The sequence below is a fragment of the Amphiura filiformis genome, chromosome 9 (genome assembly GCF_039555335.1).
Source record: "Amphiura filiformis chromosome 9, Afil_fr2py, whole genome shotgun sequence".
In the NCBI taxonomy this organism is placed as follows: domain Eukaryota; kingdom Metazoa; phylum Echinodermata; class Ophiuroidea; order Amphilepidida; family Amphiuridae; genus Amphiura; species Amphiura filiformis.
In genome coordinates, this window is record NC_092636.1 from 29,592,899 (window position 1) to 29,615,658 (window position 22,760).

General features: G+C 35.1%; 2 protein-coding genes across 2 annotated transcripts in view; one reads left to right on the forward strand and one right to left on the reverse strand.

Moving 5' to 3' along the window:
- LOC140160839 (nocturnin-like) overlaps positions 1 to 1,510 on the forward strand; it is a 135,727-nt gene extending 134,217 nt beyond the window's left edge. Inside the window, exon 5 of the mRNA XM_072184156.1 lies at positions 933 to 1,510. The gene's annotated coding sequence lies outside the window, so the exon portion shown is untranslated. The remainder of the gene's footprint in view (positions 1 to 932) is intronic.
- LOC140160838 (E3 ubiquitin-protein ligase NHLRC1-like) overlaps positions 1 to 22,760 on the reverse strand; it is a 66,310-nt gene that overhangs the window by 29,514 nt on the left and 14,036 nt on the right. The gene's annotated exons all lie outside the window — the stretch shown is intronic.

Genomic DNA, 22,760 nt, shown 5'->3' on the forward strand with positions numbered 1-22,760 from the left:
TCTTCACTAGTTAGATAGTAATGATTTCGCAGATATTTATTTAATAGCACTGACTTCCCATAGCCATCAGTGTCTTAAGTAGATATCAATGAGTTTACATAGCCGTCGGCTTTTCTAAGTAGATAGCAATGACTCCACAGAGCCATCAGCTAACATCAGTAGATATCAAAGACTTAACTTAGTCATCAGCTATATTCAGTAGATAGCAATGATTTCAGAGAGTCATCAGCTAACATCAGTAGATAGCAATGACTTCACATAGTCATCAGCTATCTTCAGTAGATAGCAATGACTTTAATAGTCATCAGCTACATTCAGTAGATATTAATGACTTATCATAGCCATCAGCTATCTTCAGTAGATAGTAATGACATCACATTATACATTACCTAACTTCAGTAGATAACAATGACTTCATAGAGCCAGCAGCTATCGTGAATAGATAGCAATAACTTCACATAGCCATCTAGCAAGGACATCACATCGCCATCAGCTATTTTCAGTAGATTCCCCATGAATACGCTCACACCCGGACCCCAACCTTCTTCTGAAGAATTTTTTCTCAATAAAAGAAATATTAATTATATTTTACCTAACAACGCAAATTGACAAGATTGTAAAATTGCCCACATTTGTTAAAATGTATGCAAATTTATTTAGATAAGGAACAGCAATGTTTAAAATTTGCTTCATTCCAAGTGATTATGTGATGTAGGCCATAATGGTTAAAGTTTGTTGAATTTTCAGATTGTCTGATTAGCAATATACTTGATGACCATGCATGATGACTAGGGTGATTCACAAAAAATGAAATTGGTATTTTTCAACGGGACACCCCCTCATTTTGTTCATTTTGATAATAAAATCATACCTGCAAAATGAATGGGATTTTTTGTCAAAAATTTCAAATGCTTATTTCAGGGCCTAAAAAGTCTACCAGGCTTGCAAAACTGAAGTAAATGTTCAATGATATACCTAACTTTGTGAAAACATGGGTTTTTACCAAATTAAAGTTCATAGTAATAATAAAAAATGTTTCAAATGTGACAGAGGGAGTGTAGCTCAAGAAAATAATACCCTGGGATATCCCCTGGAATCCCACCAGGCACCCCAAATTTATACCTTATTGAACTGAACTGTTGATAAAAAAAAAGATTAAAATTCTTCACATATTAGTTTACCCCAATGGTGATACCAGCTTTTGAAATCTTATGTAATAGTAACTATCAAAATCCATACATCTGTATCAGGGGTGGTCATTATGGCCATACCTGATGAAGATTTGTATTGTTTGAATTGAATGACCACAGGAAGGATTAGATTCACCATGGTTGAAAAGAAATGTATATAAATTGGGGTCACAACATTGGATAGTGGCCAGTTCAAAACTACACCTTGTGCAAGGTACTTGTGACAAGAGCTAGAGTGGCTAAGACACATTTACTACTGGATTACACATTAAACATTACACTACACTTACATAAAATTACAAAGCTACACACATTCAACACTTGAATAACATAATTTACAGTTACAAACCTACATACATTTCAATCATTTAATTTAATTAAGACATACATACTACAAAAACAAAACAAAAAAATCAAAACCATAACAAAAAAAACCCAAAAAAGCCCAAAGACAAAAAGAAAAAATCATACCATCTTGAGTTTTCTACACTAGACCTACATGCTCTGAGAAAACAAACAAAATACAATATAGGAAACATAATTATGATCAAGTAAAAACAAACAAAACAAGACAAAAACAAAACATAACAGAACAAAAACAAAACAAAACAAAACAACACATAATCATGATCTAGTAAAAACAAAACAAAGCAAAAACAAACAAAGAAACAAACAAAAGAACATTAAAAAAAAAAAAGAACTAGAGCCCCATAAACACAACTTTATATTAGCCAAGTACCATAATATTTTGGCTGTTCCAGCAACTGCCTTGCCCCAAATGTAACAGTTTTCACAAAAATACAATTTTCTTTAGCATTTATTTTAAGGACATTACTCACACTATGATCAAATATTTTTGGCACAATCAGGAAAATTAACATGGCTTTTTGGCTCATAAATCCCATTGACTTTGTGTACAAAAGTTCATTGACCGGTAGCACCCCTAAACTTTTTTGAATTTTTTCATATTTTGCAGGTATGATTTTATTATCAAAATGAACAAAATGAGGGGGTGTCCCGTTGAAAAATACCAATTTCATTTTTTGTGAATCACCCCAATGATGACGGTGAGGTGACCATGCAAATTGTATGCAAATTAGCTAATTTTCTATAATTGTTCTTCACGTGCAAAACATTGCAGACTCCACAGTTACAAACTTCAAACTATTCTCTACCTTCACAAGAAATCAGAGGAACTCCAGATACCTCTATCGAATTATAAAAAAACAACAGACATTTATTACGGTTCTTCCACACATGACACATTAGTTTAGTGGTGCTTTGGTCAACTTCAAAGGACCTTTCTAGAGGGCGCAAACATGATTCAGTATCGACAGATTCGGAAAAATGAACCCTTTTTATACTTCGGAATAGCGATCACAGTGACTCATTTCGGAATAAAGAACCCTATTTAGATTTCGGAATGAAGAATTTTTTTTTCATATTCCGAATAGAAAACTTTGTTCATATTCGGAGTAGAGAACACGGTGACTTGTTTCGAAATAAAGAACCTTTATTCGATTTCGGAATAGAGAACCCATTTTTTCATATTCGGAATAGAGAACTTTTTTCATATTCGGAATAGAGAACCTTTTTGTTTTCGCAATAGAGAGCCTGTTTGTGTCTTGAGAATTTTCGGAATAGATAACCGTCGGAATAGAGAACCGTGTTTTTCGGAATAGCGAACCTTTAGTAACATTGTACACCCTTGGTCAGTGCACCCGATCTACTTTCGCCCCAGGCACCCTGACCCAAAGTAAGCAGGGGCGTCGTTAGACCAATGGCATTGGGGGGGTATACGGCATATTTTGCCGACGGAAATATTTTGGTCTGTCTAATACAATTGTGAATTGTAGATCCCAAATTAATTTTTTTCGCCAGGGCGCTCAAGAATCTAAAAAGTGTGTGTGTGTGGGGGGGGATAATCAAAATTTTTCCTCAAATTTTTTTTTCATCATTAACTACTTTTACAATAACAATATTGTATAACAACAACTTCCGCACATTGGATTTTGTAATCTGCCGACAATCCTATATGTTTTGCCGACAACCGTCACTTTTACCGACAACATTAAGAATTGGAGGAGGGGTGTCTCACCCCATACCACCCTACCCCTTCTAGCGGCAGCCCGCAAAATTACGTCACCGCAATCAAAAAGGAATGACTGGGCACCATACTAGCATATATTCCTTCCTTCCTATAGTTTCCGGCATGTTTTTGTCCTTTTGGGGCGTCCTCTTTCATGATATATCTTTTAATTTTCTCTGTTTAATGATGAACGTAACGTTTATATTAAAAAACCATATGCAGTTTATTGGTAAATGACCGATTTTGTTTGGAACAGAAATCGCATGTGCTCAAAATGGTTTGTGGCCGAATTGGCGTGGGACCGAATTGATTTGGGTGCGAATCGACCTGGCCCTCAGGACGGGTATGGTCGAGGACTCAGGGAAGGTAATATGGATTCTGCTTAAGGGGGTATAATACCATGATTTTGATCAGTATCCCTCTTCTTTTTTTGTTGCAAGTACATCATTTATTCTCTTTAAGTAGAGTACATGAATAGAATACATCAAATTCTTTGTTATACTATCTATAGAAAACTTATTCAGCAATGCATGCTAAATAACACTGAATAAATTAAATAAACTTTTCCACAATGGATGCATAGTCAATTTAATACTATGTACCTTCTATAATGTGTTGTTAGGAAAAGAGATTTAAAAAGGCTTTATGTCATCATAGGTCAGGTTATAGGTCACTTGGTTCAGGTCAAATTTAGGCATCCATTTTGAAAACTTGTGATAGTCTGTGATATCATAATGAGGCATCAATTTTGATATTTTGTCTTTTACTGGATATAATATTGAAAAGGTGTGAGGTGGATATACTAAAATACCTTGGGATGTAAATGGTGAGTACAATTTAGATTGCCTAGTTGAGATGGATTGGACACATAAATATAAAATAGTTACCAAAATCACAAAAGTGAAGCTTACGAAAAACTACCTAATATGATGGTATAGGTGACAAGAAATACAATATTTTTTTCAACATTGCTGTAGTGTGGTTGTGGTAACCTGTTACCTATGGCTTAATTAAGTTTCAGTGAAATAATGTCGCAAGTTAAAAAATATAGCTCAAAATTGAAAATAGAAGCATTTTTAACCAGTTTGTTTTTTGATAGGTGTGGAGCACCAAGTTCATGAAGTCATAAAAGAAATCAGGAACCGCTTATTCCCATTTTACATATCAACATTATTTCCCTAATGTGTTAGCAACACATATCCAAAATTTTAACGAAATCCGTTGATAGTAAGCTTTCCAAAATAAAGTGAATTTAAAACACCAGTGATGTACCACCTTTTGGCTTCTACCTTTAAAAGCATGTAAGTTACATTGATACCGATGCCACCAATAGAACGAGAAGATTTGCCCCTTCATTTTGCATACCACTTTGTCCAATTGTTTTTCTCATTTCTTCACAAAATGCAACAACAAAATGCAATGGGTGTAGTACCCCTTAAAGGCACAATTAATGCACGATTTTTTACAGATTTTTTAAAACCTTTTTTGCAAATTTGTTGTATGTTTACACATGTGCCAAACTTTCAGACAAATTTGGTGTGATTGCAGGACAACATAATAGAAAATCTTATGATTTTCACACATTTCAGATTTTTGCAGTATTTAGGGAGCGGTCATTATTTAATTACGCCAGCAAGGGGGGCATGGAGGATTTCCATATTTTTCTCAATTTTTACGTTCCCCTTTCAGGTTCCCCACCAATCAGGTAAAAAAATTGATGTTCTCCTCTCCTAACTTTTGTCTTTTTGATTTGTTTTTATCGAATGCTTTCGGTTGACACTTGTACTGGTTCTCACATTATCCAGTCAGAATGTTACAGCACTAAAATCATAGATTTACTTTTTAGAGTTAACAAGTCACTGTACACCTGATCATGTGATGCCGCGATGTAGGCCTACAAAAGTATAAAAACAAGTTGGAAATTATTATGGAGGGGGAATGACGTTTCTTGCTTCCCTTTGAACATGAAATTGCTGCAAGAATATCATGGGCGTGCCCAAAGACATCGACAGGGGGTCCAGGGGACTCAATGCTAGGCCTCTGTCGGGTTCCAGAGCCTCAGTGGGAAAGCCCCCCGGAAAATTGACATTCGACTATTTTGAACTAATTTGATGCATTCTGGTGTGATTTAGAAAACTAATAATGGTTAAAGGCATATGGCCTATAAAGTTAGGCGCACCAGGTGCATAACAGGAGGCTAGAGGGGGGTGACGGATTCCAGAAAATGGATTCTCTTCTTCTAAATTTGATTCCTGGTTGACCCAGGCGGCGGATGACATGATCGAGCCGGCAACTTGTGAAACCGCCCGGCCGTATGGCATTTTCCAATATACTCAGTTAGTTTTGTGGGGTTCATTATCGAACCCCAACGGTTTTAGCTTGTATTTATATTATTTATCAACATAGGCCTATTTGTTTGTGATATTTCAAGCGTTTTAATATTTCAAAATAATCCCATTCAATTACACGGTTGACGATGAAAATTTACTGAATTTAGAGAATGCAATGCGGCCACCACCTGGGTTGACCCACAAAAGTGTTTGTGGGGAGTGAAAATGTTTATCATTTGGTGTCGGTTTCACCAAAGTATTGTCTTTTTGGAATGAGCTAACAAAATATAGACCAATTTAGTCATTTTTGGCGATATTAGCAACTTGAAAAAAATTGACTAATTATTTTTGAAATTTTAGGTTAAAGCAATAAAAAGGGGTCATCGGATATGTATGGGGGGTAGTAACTTTTTTTGTGTTCATTCAAGACATTTGATTTTTTGGTTTTTTTTGTAGCTTTGTCCCAAAAATGTAATTTATACATGGTAAATGTTTGCAAAATGGAAAGTATATCAAGTTGCGATGGATATTTGGATCAAAAGTCAATACAAACATTTTTCTGAGACCTCTGGTTTTTGACCTATGAACTCTTGAAATTAAAAGTAGGCACTAATGCGTGTTTTAGTGATGGAGCCTCTTTTATAATCTTGAGCAGTTTCTTGCATTACAAAAGTTTGTATTAGACTTTATATTATTGATATACAAGCTTTAAGTTTAAGCTATTAGGAGCATTCAAAGTGAAGGCAGTTTCCATGGCAACGGCCATATATACTCATTTTAAAGCAAATTCTCCCAGTAAAATTGAGCAAATTTCTCAGTAAAATAAAAAATGGGAGTAAATGGGGCCACGATCTAGAGAAGGGGCAAGTTTTGAGTGGAAAATAATAGTAATAAAACAATTTTAAAAAATTAAAAAAGAAAGAATACAACACACGGTCAACCCTCTTAAGAATGTAAGCATTAAAATAACACCTTTTCTGGCCCACCAGGATAATAATTTATAATTTTTTCATAATTTCCCAATAGGATTTGCACACACGTTTAAATAGCTTGATATCAAATTATATCAGTGACATTAACAAATATCGTATATTGGACATATTTTTCGTATAATTACGATATTCGCCCATTGGCTTACTGAACAGAGCTAGATAATTATTATCTTGTGTAATAAAAATCGATGATCGAATATAGCTTTTTCGCAAGGTACCGATACCAATATGAATATCCGATTCATAATAAATTGAATACATGAATACAAAAGCCACCTAAGTCCATGGGAAGTGATTTTGAGAGAAAAACCTGTGTATCATTTTAATTCCTTCAGTTAGATTTACCTGGTCAATATAGTAAGTTTTACGTGCAAATGAGTGGATTAACCTGTATTAGGTATGACGATTAACATTTCAGGGACTTCGTGGGGTTCATTTTAAATTTTGGACTTAGGTGGTTTTTTGAATCATATACAAAGACAACAATGTTAGAATGAGATTACCACTAGTAAGATAATACAAAATAAAGCGCACAGGTATGTATAATGTTGATAAGCATTCTGCCATGTAATATAAACCACACACTTTCTTTTATTAAACCCATTTTTTTTCAAAAGTCACTCTCTAGCAATGAATGTGTTACAAGTGGACTTTTATACATACTGGATTTTAATCAATGTGTTACAAGACTCAAATCATGGAATCGGGTGATTCTTTCATACATGCTATTTTTCACATGCTCAATAGACACAGAGGTTGAATTTGAGTTGTTCTTTCATACATATGACAGGCCTATGTAAAGCAACACTTTCCCATGCTTAACTCAATTTGGTTTAAGTATGGACTTAGGTGGCTTTTGTATTCATATATTCAATTGTAAGTATGGGATAATACTGGACACTTCACCCCGCGCACTTTCACCACGTATATTTCCACGCGGCCCGCACACTTTCATCCCAGCACACTCTCATCCCGTACGCATTCGCCCTCTAAATAACAAGCTATTCTATGTTAAAAATGGGAAGAATGGGCTGGTCGGTCCAGTCGATTTTTTTTTAAACTTCTGATTTTAAAAATCCTAACAAGTATTAAATACTGGTTCATCCATTAGGGACCTTGTCAATTTTTACTACTGGATATTTGTTAGATAATCAATTAAGACTAGTCTTTCAAAAAAAAAATTAAAAAAACCATTTAGTTTCTATATCTGTACAAATTTTAAAATAAATCCTAACTAGATTTTTTTTCTTTCTTCGATAAATGTTGGAGGTCAAGACAAAATGCGAAAAAATCCGGAAAAAATAACTTTTTCGACAGTGTCGGAGCCAAAACGCATAACGTAACAATTAGACCCTCTCCACTTTTTTCTTTCTTCGATAGGTATTAACCGTAAGTCAGGTCAACTCCATTTATGCAAAAAAATCCGGATTGAAGAACTTTTCTGAGAGTGTCGGAGTCAAAACGTATAACGTAACAAAACAATTAGACCCCCTTGAATTTTTTTTCTTTCTTCGATAAATATTAACCGGAGGTGAGGTCAAGTTCATACATGCGAAAAATTCCGGATAAAAGAACTTTTCCGACAGTGTAACTTCCAAAACGCATAACGTAACAAAAAATAAGATCCACTCGATTTTTTGTTCTTTCTTCGATAAATATTAACCAAAGGTCAAGTCATGTCCATATATGCGAATTCGGATAAAAGAGCTTTTCCGACAATGTAACCTCCAAAACGCACAAAAATGTATAGAGCCCAATATGTAACAAAAAATAAGAACCATTCGATTTTTTTTCTTTCTTCGATAAATATTAACTGGAGGTCAAGTCATGTCCATATATGAGAAAAAATCCGGATAAAGGAGCTTTACCGACAGTGTAACGCATAAAGAATGTATAGAGCCCAATACGTAACAAAAAATTAGACCCACTCGAATTGTTTTCTTTGTTCGATAAATATTAACTGGAGGTCAGGTCATGTCCATATATGCGAAAAAATCCGGATAAAAGAGCTTTACCGACCGTGTAACGCATAAAGAATGTATAGAGCCCAATACGTAACAAAAAATTAGACCCACTCGAATTTTTGTCTTTCTTCGATAAATATTAAATGGAGGTCAGGTCATGTCCATATATGCGAAAAAATCCGGATAAAAGAGCTTTTCCGACAGTGTAACCTCCAACACGCATAAAAAATGAAAAGAGCCCAATACGTAACAAAAATTAGACCCACTCGAATTTTTTTCTTTCTTCGATAAATATTAACTGGAGGTCAGCTCATGTCCATTTATGCGAAAAAATCCGGATAAAAGAGCTTTACTGACAGTGTAACCTCCAAAACACATAAAAAATGTATAGAGCCCAATACGTAACAAAAATCTAGACCCACTCGAATTGTTTTCTTTCTTCGATAAATATTAACCGGAGGTCAAGTCATGTCCATATATGCGAAAAAATCCGGATAAAAGAGCTTTTTCGACAGTGTAACCTCCAAAACGCATAAAAAATGTATTGAGCCCAATACGTAACAAAAAAAAATCCAGCAGAAAAACACTGACAAATATTTTGTTCTAAAAATACTCAAAATGACTCTAGAAAGAGTCACAAATGACTCAAAATGAGTTACTGGGTCAATATAAAGTAATTCTATAACAAAAACACGCACTAATAACCATAATTTGCTTTAAAAATAACCAGAGCCCAATACGTAACAAGAAAAATTCTATGTCTAAAGAAAAAACACTGCAAATTTTTTTCTAGAAGACTCAAAATGAGTTACTGAGTCAATATAAAGTAATTCTATAACAAAAACATGCACCTAATAACCATAATCAGATTTGTTCTAGAATTATTCAAAATGACTCAAAATGAGTTACCGGGTCAATATAAAGTAAGTTTATAGCAACAAAAAATGCAACTAATCACCACAATAACCAGAGACCAATACGTAACAAGAAAATTCTAAGTCTAGAGAAAAAACACTGTAAAAAATAATTTTCTAGAAAGACTCAAAATGACTCAAAGGGATTTACTGAGTCAATATAAAGTAATTCTATAACAAAAACATGCACCTAACACCCATAATTTGCTTTAAAAATAACCAGAGCCCAATACGTAACAAAAAAATTCTAAGTCTAGAGAAAAAACACTGTCAAGATTTTTTTTCTAGGAAGAATCAAAATGACTCAAAAGGATTTACTGAGTCAATATAAAGTAATTCTATAACAAAAACATACACCTAAAACCCATAATTTGCTTTAAAAATAACCAGAGCCCAATACGTAACAAAAAAAAATTCTAAGTCTAGAGAAAAAACACTGTCAAAATTTTTTTCTAGAAAGAATCAAAATGACTCAAAAGGATTTACTGAGTCAATATAAAGTAATTCTATAACAAAAACATGCATTTAATCATGATAATGTCCTTTTAAAATAACCAGAGGCCAATACGTAACAAATAAATTCCAAGTCTAGAGATAAAACACTGTCAAATATTTTGTTCTAGAAAGACTCAAAATGAGTTACTGGGTCAATATAAAGTACTTCTATAAAAACACATGCACATAATATCCATAATTTGCTTGAAAAACAACCGGAGCCCAATACGTAACAAAAAAAATGTATAGCGCCCAATACGTAACAAAAACCACTACAGAGGGAGGGAGTATGAATAAAGTAATTTTAATCAAATTTTAGTTTTGTTACGTATTGGGCGGGATGAATTATTTTTGCCACTTTTTGTTCTAGGTAGAAGAGGTTGAGCCCAATACGTATCAAATTGATACGTACTGGGATTTTGTTACGTATTGGGCTCTTTGTTACGTATTGGGCTCTTACAGTCGTATAGTAAAGCAGCTGTACTTGCCGATGGAGAATAAGTCTATCGTCATCATCGTGTTCTAGCTCGGATTGACAAGGTATAACCTCACGGCCATTACACAAACACGGCTTGCTAAGGGTTTGGGTCATTTCCTATATATACAAAGCCTCTCGTGCTTGCTATCTACCCAAGACGTAATCATTTATATTCCAGTCTATATCGTCTTAAGTAAGAAAGCAGCAAGTAGGCCCTATATACTTTCTTACTTATAAGATACTGCCTTACAAAATAGCTATTACGTTTTACACCCCCACCCCACCCCCTTTGAGGACGATTTTTAACTTCCAACCAACCAAATTGGACTGTTTATCCACATCCAACCATTTACTATCATGAAGAGTAGAAAAGGTGGGGAAATCTTGGAATTCCAGATAAAATTTTAGCATGTTTAGGACAAATTTTAGGCCATATTTTGTAAATTTCAGTAATATCTATAGAGCAACAACTTGCGTTATATTGGCTGCAGATTAATAAGCAACCTTATTTCGATAATATTATTCCACAAGGAAAATTAAACTAGAGCACTTTATGTTTAACAGTGTTAAAATACCCATCAAAGTGTCAATATGCTCTATTATCTGCAGACTGCATAGGTATAAATCAGACCCATCACCTTAGTGACCATGCATATTTTCCCTATATGCCTTCTTAATGTACACGTCGTATCTAGTACACAAGGCCTCAAGATAACGTGAGGATAAACGTATGCATGGTACAAGTCTGCATTTGCCGTGAACAACTCTGATTAGCCTATCTCACCGTCACATCTACGTCTGACAGTTAAAGTAACACCCGATTGTATTAAAAAGGTTCGAATCGTGACTATATACTTTCAACTTCGTTCCATACAAACATAAGTGTAACTGCATATCAAACTTTAATTTGGGCTTAAAGGAATAATTGCATATTTGTTTATAATATTGTATGGCTGACATGAAGAAGGGGGCTGGTGGTTTTCTGTAGCTTTTCTCCACCCACCAGTCCCAAGTACAGGGAATAAAAATGGAAAAACAAAAAAAAAGTCGCTATTTCTAAGATTAGAACTTCTGAGTTTCGAATTAACAGGTGTTAAATGGAATGTTTGCTAATGTTGATTGGCGTTTCATCCTTTGTCTTATAAGTGACGATAATTCGGCTCTAAGTTTGACCGTGATTACCGAAAAGATTTATTTGCCTACTTTCGAAACCCATAACTTTCATTAAGGGGGTACTACACCCCTGCCCAATTTTGTGCCTATTTTTGCATTTTTCTCAAAAATTATAGCGCATTAGTGACAAGTAAGATATGTATATTTATAGGGGCAAGAACTACAACTACTGCACTGGAAATTTTATTTCAGCACAGACAACAGTTGTGGAGTTACAGAAAAAATGAGGGAAACCCAATATTTGATCAATAAATCAATAACTACTTGCCCTGAGTTGCTGAATTTTCAGTGTAGTCGTTATAGTCCTTGCCCCTTTAATATACATATCTTACTTGTCACCAATGTGCTATAATTTTTGAGAAAAATGCAAAAATAGGCACAAAATTGGCCAGGGGTGTAGTACCCCCTTAAGCCCCGCATTAAGCCTTGTTTTAACTCCCTCTCTGCTTTTTGGTGAAGGGAAGGGAAAGAAGGAAGGAAGAAAGGAAGGAAGGAAGGAGAGAAATAATGAAGGAAGAAAGGAAAGGACGGAAGGAAAGAAGGAAGAAAAGAAGGAAGGAAGGAAGGAAGGAAGGAAGGAAAATAAAATAAAGAAGGAAGGAATGAATGAATGAATGAAGGAAGGAAGGAAGGAAGGAAGGAAGGAAGGAAGGAAGGAAGGAAGGAAGGAAGGAAGGAAGGAAGGAAGGAAGAAGATGATGAAGAAAAAACGTTGTTTGCGTCGGTTTGGTTTTGGAGGATAAGACCGGGGATAGCCCGCCACGAGTGTGACTCTGACCCGGCCAGCGTTTTTGTACACCAAGGCTCGGATGATATCACAAATATCCACATGGATGCTTGCGCTCAGTCGCTTTGGTTTTATATGGTCTAGAATAATATAGTGTTAGGCCTATAGGGTTAATAATATGCAATACGAGACATTGTCAGCTATTTGGGTAATGAGCACTTAAATTGCATACATTTACCTTCCTATTTTTGCGACCTACGAACTGCGCTTTAAAAACGGAGATTTATATAGCCGATTTAAAGTTAATTGGAATAATAAAACTTGTCGTACTAATGAGTGAAAATTTCTGAATTAGCTGGAGGGCTTATATTTGATAGATACAGTATAATTATTTTAAGTGTAGGCCTATAGTATTTATCCAAGTCGACTGCATATTATGGAAGGGGGTCTACAGGCGCGCTTATTTCATGGAAGTATACCGTGTTATATCGGCACATGAAACAATTACAGGTCCTCGGAGATAACTTGTAAATCTGGAGGAAAAAATACTTCGATAGCAATTTATTATATGTAGTTCATCCATGTACTGCATTTCCTCTCATCACCTGTGTGCGTAAACGAATCCCACGCTAACTGAGTTGAGTTATGAAATTAATCACCAAATTTAATTCTTGTCATCCAAAAGGTTCCTTTGAAAACGATGCTGCCTTTATGGTAAAACGCGCATTTTATAGGGGAAATTAAATGCCTTGGGATTATGCTGCTGAGACGTAGAATACTGGCTTTTCAGTGATGTAGAAATTTTACTTAAACAACGCGATTTACATTGAAGTATCTCATCTTTTATTTCGTGTGTTACCCAAATTGTGGTATAAATGACATTACATTATTAACGACAGCTTGTCACAAATTTTCACAAAATAGCTTTTTCTGTTGTTCATTGTAAATTCGCAAAACATGTGACATGAAACGGAAGATTCTCGTAATTTTGTACTATATACAAAACTCTTCCTTGAAGAAAGAGACGTGGCTGATGGGAAGATGAGAAAAGGTAGGGAGAGATAGGTATAAGGAGGGGAGGAAGGGGGGAAAGAGAAAGAGGATGGAGGCTAAAAGTCCCATTCAGTGATCCTAGCCTGAGTCCCTCGGCCCCGATCTCGAAACAATAAACATGGCGGAACAAAATGGCCGTTTTGTGTAAAAAATTTTTAATTGTTTATAAATTGCTTAAAAGTGACAGATAAGTCATTCAAATTGTCATTTGGTATTTTGAAATGAAAAATTTGGCAAAAAACGAAGAAAGCAGCAGTATTGACGAAGTTGAAGCCCCATTCAAATACATGTAGCTAATTTATATACTGTCAGTATACAGATTCATGTTTATATATGGCTACGTATGTTAGCACATCTATAGCAATGACAAAGGTACCAAATCTGAATTTTGATGATTTTTACGTTTTAGTCCACTATAATAAAAGTTTTATCGTCAGCTCACAAAATATTTTTAAAATAACAATACTCCACCTGACTCCACAACGTCACACTGTAAGCCAAATTAAAATAACTTGAAAGAGCTAAAATGCTTCATATCGCTGCCATCATGTCACGTGATAAATTCACACAAATCAGGTAATCACACAAACAATAATCACTTTATATTATATTGTCATGGTAATATGATTTTGCGTAATTTTAAGGAATTTCTAAGAGTTAAGTATCTGAAAAAAATGCCTTTAAAACGGAAAATTAAGTATTTTTAAAGAAAAATTCAATATGAAAAGTTCCGTCGCATTTGCTGCCGGAAATTGCGTCAAATTACAGCTTTTTTTTTTAAACAGTCTATCAATGTGGAGCAACTTTTTTTCACTTTATACGATGTTGAAAGAAAATATTATACATAATTTTCTGATTGAATGCTAAAGAAACAACTTCCTATTTAAAAACAAAATAAAAACATCGTGAATTATTTTGACGAAGTGTTGTCACTTGATCGAAACTCAAAGAAAATAAAAAGTCGATTCGAGAATATTATACATGATTTTGGTGGTTTTATTTGATGCAAATCACAAGCTAGTCGGTATGTTACTAGGACATTTGTGCGAAAAGCGAAGCGCGACAAATTTTACAATGTTGCCGTATTTTGGCCAAAAAACATGCTGTTATTGGGGCAGAAAGATGCACAGGGCAATTTTGGGGGACCCGGGCCCATCTGGCCCAATGGTAAATCCGGCCCTGCTCTCCATTATCAGCCCTTATTTAATTATTCGCTTTTGTGCTCGGGCCCTGAACCCTCGCGGGCCCATGGACTTCGTCCACCCTGTCCCCCCGCTTGCTACGCCCTGAAACAGCGTGGTCAGATTGACCACGAAAGTAATCAAATATACACCTAACCCATAATGCAAGATTTTTATTATATATTTCTAGAATTATTGTATTTCATTTCTATTTCTAATCGGAAAATCGTATTTTTTCGTATTTTTTTTTTCATAATGTATTTCATAGTATTCTACTGTATTTCATTTGATCTGATTCGTTTCTATTGAAACACAGGTAGGATCTCTTGGCTTACAGTCCCGTTAGTCGTTTGTTTGGTCAAAATCATACTCGCTTTATAATAACAAGACGAACCGATGTAAAGGTAAACTAATATATTGTCCCTTTCTAAAGGCTGTTTAATTATACGATTTCGATCAAATTTTATTCTTTGCCAAATATTAGTAACAACTGTCAGAAAAGGTTTCTGGTCATTGAAAATGAAATAAAACTCACTTATTGAAGGTAAAATGAAATAAAACTCACTTACTATCTTAGCCGCTTAACTGTGGTATTCTATGGGAGTGACTTTAATTCAAACTTGCTCTGTTGTCCTAAAAATACAATGAATTTGGCTGAATCCAATTAGGTGTTAGATTGACAAGTGAAAACAGTGTTATGCAAAAAAAAAACAGGGTTTAAAAGATCGTACATTATGGCTTTAATGTGATGAGTATAGGAAATAAGATAGTATACGGTATACGGTACTCTTTGTGCTTTGTATACCGATCATGCATACTATACATGTATAGCTGGCGACGTGGAAATAGATTTATTGGTATAATTTTCACGAAATTGATAAACAAAAGAAACGGAAAAGCAGAAAAGGAAAAGAATTAACGATTTAACCACATTTATAAACTAGATTATAGTCACATTATAGTCGTCGAACAAAGAAAGAAAAATTATGAAAATCAAGTTCACCGAGTGATATGCTATTCCAGTTGAAATCCACACACCCCCTGGAAGACAAGATTAATCCTCCACACAGGAAGTGTGAATATCAAATGGGGTTACCTAAATGGGTGGCTCCATTTGAAATCTACACCCCCTGTGGGAGGTTAACATCATGTCTTCCATAGGGGGTGTATGGATTTCAACTGAAATAACAGGTTCCTGTCTGGCACTAGAGGCCATAAATGTCAATCTAATGCAACGCAATACGTTATTTAGAAGCTGCATGTAATTGCTATCGTTTTGCTTTTGTTATTGTACATCCAATTAAACCAAAGGTGTGTTTGAAATTGAGACACAATCAAACATATGGAACAAAAAACAATAAAATAAATAAGAAAATTGGCATTGTAAAGCTCACAACTTTGTAACAACAAGTACTATTTTAGTATAATAATAGTAGTATTAATTATATAGGCTATATGGATGTATTAATTGTTTTCAACAATTACGGTGCTAATTGATGACGATAAATAACTCACGTTTCAAAATAGTCTCTCTGGTCTGGATGTATTAAATCATATGGTGACACATTATCTATGATCAGACCATGTCACATATTTCATTTTCTTCGTAATTGTATACGTTTTGGTTCGTGTCATGTCTATCGGTTTGTTCACATTTTGATTTACTTTAGTTTAAAACCTTTCAAATAAACATTTGGTACATTCGGAAGATCAAACAAATACGTACATTCGTGTTGTTCAAATATTGACATTGTAAACAATGTAAAGGGGCTTTATGATCAGTCATAATGTTAACGAAAGATTAGGCGGCTTCCGGTCCTCATAATTATGTTAATTTAACTTGAACTTGGAGAAATCTTATGGCAAGTAAAATTACCGTTTCTAATAAATAAAGTATATAATCATTAAAATCATTATAATTGTGACGTTGCCGTGACTTATGAAATATCACGATCATCGCAAATGTTTATTTTTCAAAGACAATTGATCAAGTTCATCATTAATTTCGTGCAATTATGATTGATCGTACATACGGTATGATATTTTTCTAAACCAGTGATGTTTCAATAAACTGATTAGGATGGGCACTGCAAACAAGTTCATGTCGTCATTTTGAGTAACATAATTTCCCGTGGGTAAGCAGATAGGTGAAGCGTGCACGAATCACCATAAATGTAATTATTAGGCGACAAGCGGGTGTCGATGCAGACGACAAGTTTCTTTCTTTTTTAATTCAAAAATTTCAGAATTATTGTAAATCCGCATGACCATACAATTGGAATCAGCATGAAAATGCATTAAAATGAGTATACGCCTAAAATATTTGTTCAGTGGTTCTTAACTATACTCATGATATTTTGAGAAAATATCTTAAAACGTCGACTTGACCTTTTATGTTGAATCCTGGCTAGCAGATCATTCAAGCCATCCTGTCAATTCGCTACACGGTGTCTTGAAAAAAAAGGCTGCAGTATTATATTTTGATATATACTTTAAACCCCGGCTTTAAACGGGAGCAAAATTCAAAAAGACGAGGTTTGGATGTTATTCACAAAACTGATTTTTTTTCTTCAAAATTTCATATCTGATATATTAAAACTCGAATCCAATATCATTATGTCAATATGGATAAATCTCGACCTTCGTTAAAGGAGATAATATCTACTAGTATTGGCATGCGATAGAAGGATCACTGCCTTGTCATCATAAGTCATTTAATATAATTCATTGCATCATATGAACTTGAAAACTAATGAGTATGGTATTGCAAGTGTATGAGCTCATAAACCTATGCACATTATATTAGATTATATTATATTATATTAAATGTGGGCCAAAATTGAAGAATTGATACTTCATAATATGTTGAAAGAGAGTGAGAGGGAAAGGAGAGACATGGTGGCATGCAAAGAGAGGGGGCAGCGAAAAGGCCTAGAATCAAGAGGAGAAAATAGGATGCAAGAACACGACACCGGGTATACTCTTAACACAAATAACCATACGGGAATATGCTCCCCCAGCCCCGGAAAGACCCCTGTTTTTCATGCGCGTATTTTTTTTTTTTTGGGGGGGCTTTGGGGTCGCGAGCCCCCCGGGGTAAAAGCAGGGGCCGCCAAAACGAAGGGGCGGCGGAAGAAGAAGGGGCCGCAAAACGTTTGCCCCCTCTTGCCCCCCACCCACCCACTCTAAAAATCCTGGCTCATACTATAATACTGGTGACGTAAATTCGTAAAATGTACATATCACCATTTAATTTCCTTTCGCATAGAGTGGGTTTGAATTACATCTTCACCATTGCAATATTGAAATGCATACATGTTGCCTATATCCTGTATTACACTCATCTCTTATGTTACCCATCGCAATCGGCCAATGACGTCACTATTTCGACAGGGAATAATGGTTTCGAGAAAATAAAATGCCTGGGTAAACTTCAATTTCATTTTTTCCACGTCCTACAGCGTCCTTGATCAAATTCAGGGGACGTATATGCCGCAGTCCCAGAACCAACATGTATGCAGAGTGCAGACGAAGCATACCCTCTTACAAATAACCAAGCAGCATTTAAATGAAATTGCTTCGATACTCTTGTGGGCACCACTGTCAAATTAATCCTGCACATTAACATTAAAAAAAGTGACAACCACACGTCCCATACATATCTACAATTTGTTCTGTTCAACTTGGAAGATATTTAATTGATCTATCAACACAAAGTGGTGAAACAAGTTATTTGCACAAAACAAAATGTTACGAATAACTATAACAGACAGTGAAATGAATATTCTCGACCCCCTGGGTAATGATGTCACTTATGCTCCTTATGCTAAGTACTGTATACCATCAGTGTGAATGTGTAGATTTTCCGAGAAAGTGGGGGGAAAATTGACAAACAAACAAACATGATTGACGTCATGTTCATTAAAAGGCGAGCGATTTTAGTAATTAGGGCGCCAAAATGTATAATTCAAAATCAAACAAGATGGACATGGCATTTTGAGAGAATTGATTACTTTTGGAAAATATCAGTGTTAAAAATGGCTTCCATGTAAAGTAAATATTGTCAAGAAATACTGTGAATTTTGTTCATTTTGAACAATTCCAAGTAAAAACGAAGTTGATATCAACATTCCTAATGAACTTGTTCAAAGATTTGTCAAGAAATAGTTTTGAGATTGTCAGGAATTTTGAATAAATACTTAAAAGAAGCCATTATTAAAGTCGTTTTTAATTTGTAAAAAATCATCTGTTTTTAAGATATGCCTATTGGAATTGGTTCCATTTGATGACAAACAAACAAGCAAATAAACAAACAAACAACAAACAAAAGTAAATACTCCCGGCTTCATTGGGGACAATGTCTGCTGTCAAAGTATAACCTCGTCGTTGAACGATAAAACAGAAATTTACTGTACTTTCAATATAGAGGTTATCCACTTTACTCATGCGTGACTTCTAACAAAAGGCGCTGGTTCCCGTAGTATTCCTCATTCAAACCAATTCAATGCATGACCTCGGAGTTACCTGCATGACTTTGGCGGGCCATTTTGAAACAGTCATGTTTGCACATGTAGGTACTTCTTTTGAAAGTTCTAAACAAGGTATAGCAGTCGCTGATAGGATATGCAGCTTATAGAACATGGATAACCTCTATTATTTTTCCTCCTGATGCTTTTATAATCGATGAGTAAAGTAAACAAAACAATGCAAAACATTACATGCACGTCACAGTTTGTCTCTGTTCGATATATGTTAAATTTACGTTCCAAAGCATGCACTAGAAATCTATGGTCTCAAACATAAAAATCTGTAAGAAACAGTTCCTTGAACATCAATTGCTTCTGCACTCAAATGGTGACCTTTTGCGTTGGGTACAAAAACACTCATGTTCCACAACTTCGGTCAAAATGTGAGCATTGCTTGTTTAATGGGTCATTGGGATTGGGAATGAGGTGGTAACATCACGTGATTCGACTATATAGGCCTACTGTCTGCATTATTAAGAGTAGAACTGACTATTAAAAGCTCTTTGAGTAGAACTACCTTTGTGATTACTCCAAGAACATTTTACAAAATGCAAAACAATGTCCTGATATTATTCGCTTACAAAAACAAAACTATCGGTAACTGTGTAACCTTGAGATATAAATGCCCACACGTTTCCTTTCAAATTATATACCAATAAGCAAAATGTTATGTAAGAATTTCATTTTCACGCATACTTTACACCTCAATGGCAGCCATAACTGGGTCCCCCCTTAGGTCTATCCAGTTAGCAACCTGGACAACCGATTCTTTAGAAATGCTTAGTCGCGCTGAAAGTCGATCGATACATGTTAAAATCAGCACAATTCAGAGATACACCTTTTTGCTACGAAATTAATTTTCTCGGTCAAATATATAGCAATATTTGTTTTTCTTCAGTAATGTCAGTTAAAAACTTGGTGCTTGGATATACATTTTTGTTTAAATCCTGGTGTTAAAATTAAGCATCAAATTGTGTCTTTTAGTGTGATATTTTTGATTTTTATAGGCCTTGAGTTCGCCCGCGAGCTTTTTACGGAATTCATTTTTAGCGTCTCAAACTAATATAGTTTGCTAAAGAAAGATATTTCCCACCTCTGTAAAGCACATCGTGTGGGTCTATATATTATAGTTTTGTTAGAATTTCCGTTTTTATTTTACCCTTCATACTCCGAAAATGTCTAACTCAGTACTTTTATCTCGAGAGCAACCAGCAGAAATAGTCGATATTTCCTTTGTTGTTTATCCAGGTCAATTTTCCATTGAAAGCAAATTGCCCGACCAGCGATTTGGTAGCCCAAATCCCCAATGAGTGTTCTGGTTAAACATGATCAGTAGGAGCGCTATAGGCCTGGGAATTTCTTTGCTATATTGAAGTTCTAGCAACACTGTAGCCATGCCGGTATTCCTATTAAACCCAGGGATATCGATCCACAATGCTAGTATTAGCCTTAGATTTCACTCGTTGATTTTGAAAATTGGTCAGCCGGCAGTAAAAATGGTGAAATGAAAACGCAAATTCTGACAAAACTATGATATATCGCTCACGGTGATGTGCGTTAGAAAGTTGGGAAAAATCCTTCATTAGCGAACTATCTTACTTTGAAAAGCTAAAAGGTTGATCCAAAAAAAGGCTCGCGGGCAGAGTTTAAGCCTATCAAAATCGAAAATCTTACACTAAATGACTAAATTTCACGCCTAAGTTTAACACTAGAATTTGAAAAAAAAAAAAAAAAACAGTATCAAGCACTACAATTTTTCCTGACATTTACTGAAAAAATGAAAATGATTGCTTTTCATTTGGCCGAGAAAATTAATTTTACATCGAAAAGGTGTAACTAAAAATTTAGCTCATTTCAACACCAAATTCGATCGTTTGTATTGCCTCATTAAATGACTGAGTGAGCCTTGCCAAACAAAAGAATCGGTTGTCCAGGATGCTAACTGTATCCCACCTAAAATGTGAAATGATGTGACCTTGGCGGGGATGTTTAACTGCATTCCACCACCCATGTTACACGTAGACAATAGAATGATGAAGGTTTACTGTACAACACAATACAATTCAATATCGATTTTTAAGCGGATTTAATCCACCCAATTGGGCAGTTACAACACCAGTTTGGTGCAGACGGGACCCAGTAAATGGCCGACTGAATTCTGACCATCACTTGGCTCGTTGGATTCGTCTATAGATTCCGTTTATTTGCATCAAAATGGTCAAATGACATGTGTAGTGTTTGCTTGCAAAATGCGCAACTACATAATGAAAATGAATATAGCTGAATATGTGATTTACATTAAGATTTTTTATTATAGATATGCCCTCTTTTAATTGCTAAATCTGCGAGTTGCGGGTTTTAATCTGCGAGTTGTCGATTTGTCAGTTCATGGGTTGTTCTATCTCAGTTCCAAACGGGGTCAAGCATCAAGTACTAGTTCGACGAAAATCTTAAATGGACTAGCAGATATCAGACCAGAGGAGTTCTTCACCAAGTCACACAACACAGACTCCAGATGGGCAAGCTGTTCAATAAGCAGCTGAAAAGAGGTCTGAACCTGAGGATTTTTTTTCTTCTGACAAATCGACAACTCGCAGATTAAAACCCGCAACTCGCAGATTTAGCAGAAGATTCCTGGCCATTTGTCTCCATCCAGAGTGTTGGACAGTATTTTACTCAAGACTCAATACAGAGAGTGATAGACAAATGATGGAAGAATCTTACCAATTCAAGGGCAAAATTGACAAGTTTTGGAACAAGAAAGGACATGGGGAACTAAAAATAATGAAAAAGCTTTAAACCTATAATGATTTTAACCCATCAAAATCTAAGTGTAAATGCAACTATAAAGATATTTAAACGCTTTGAACCTACCTGAACAATTCAGCAAATCCTCACGATAAAAATATATACCGGTATTTGCAAAAAGAGAACAATCACTGTGAAATGCAACCGAGAACTTCCGTTGAAAATCAATTCAATTTTTCATATTTTTTAGAAGTGAAAATATTGTAAACATGTGCGTTGCGTGAGCGAAAATTGTCATGGTAAATTGCGTTTGTAGCGTAAATTGCTTTGTCGCCAAGCGTAAATTACTCAAAAAAGCGTATTTCGCGCTACGCGCATGATACAAGCGCACTTCACACAAAATCAGGTAAAATCAGTCCGCAATGTGTAAATATGAGAAAAAGAAAGCTATTTTTTTTATTAACGTTTCTTGGATTTGCTATAAAGGGTTATAGCAGAAATAAAAGGTTACACAGCCCACATAATGTGGATTGGAATCGCCAACGTTGGAATCCACATTTCATTCTAAAAGGAAAAACAAGTATAATTGCATTTTACAGCGTTATGCTTAGGGCCTAATTGTTATGCTTTGTTGCAAAAATAATGCAATTTTGATCCAAATCAAATTTTAGCCTATATATATCTACCATCATGGTCTGAAATTAAATGAAATACAATATATGAAGATGTTGTCGTTCATGTCAGCAGGGAAATGGTAAAGGAACCTCTATTCATATGATCAAAGGCACGGTGACCTACATTACAGCCACTTAAAATCACACGCGCCTCCTTACTTTACAATTTCTTTCATCTCTCACCTTCAAGAAGAATATTCCGTTTGGAATCCAAACACCCCCTATA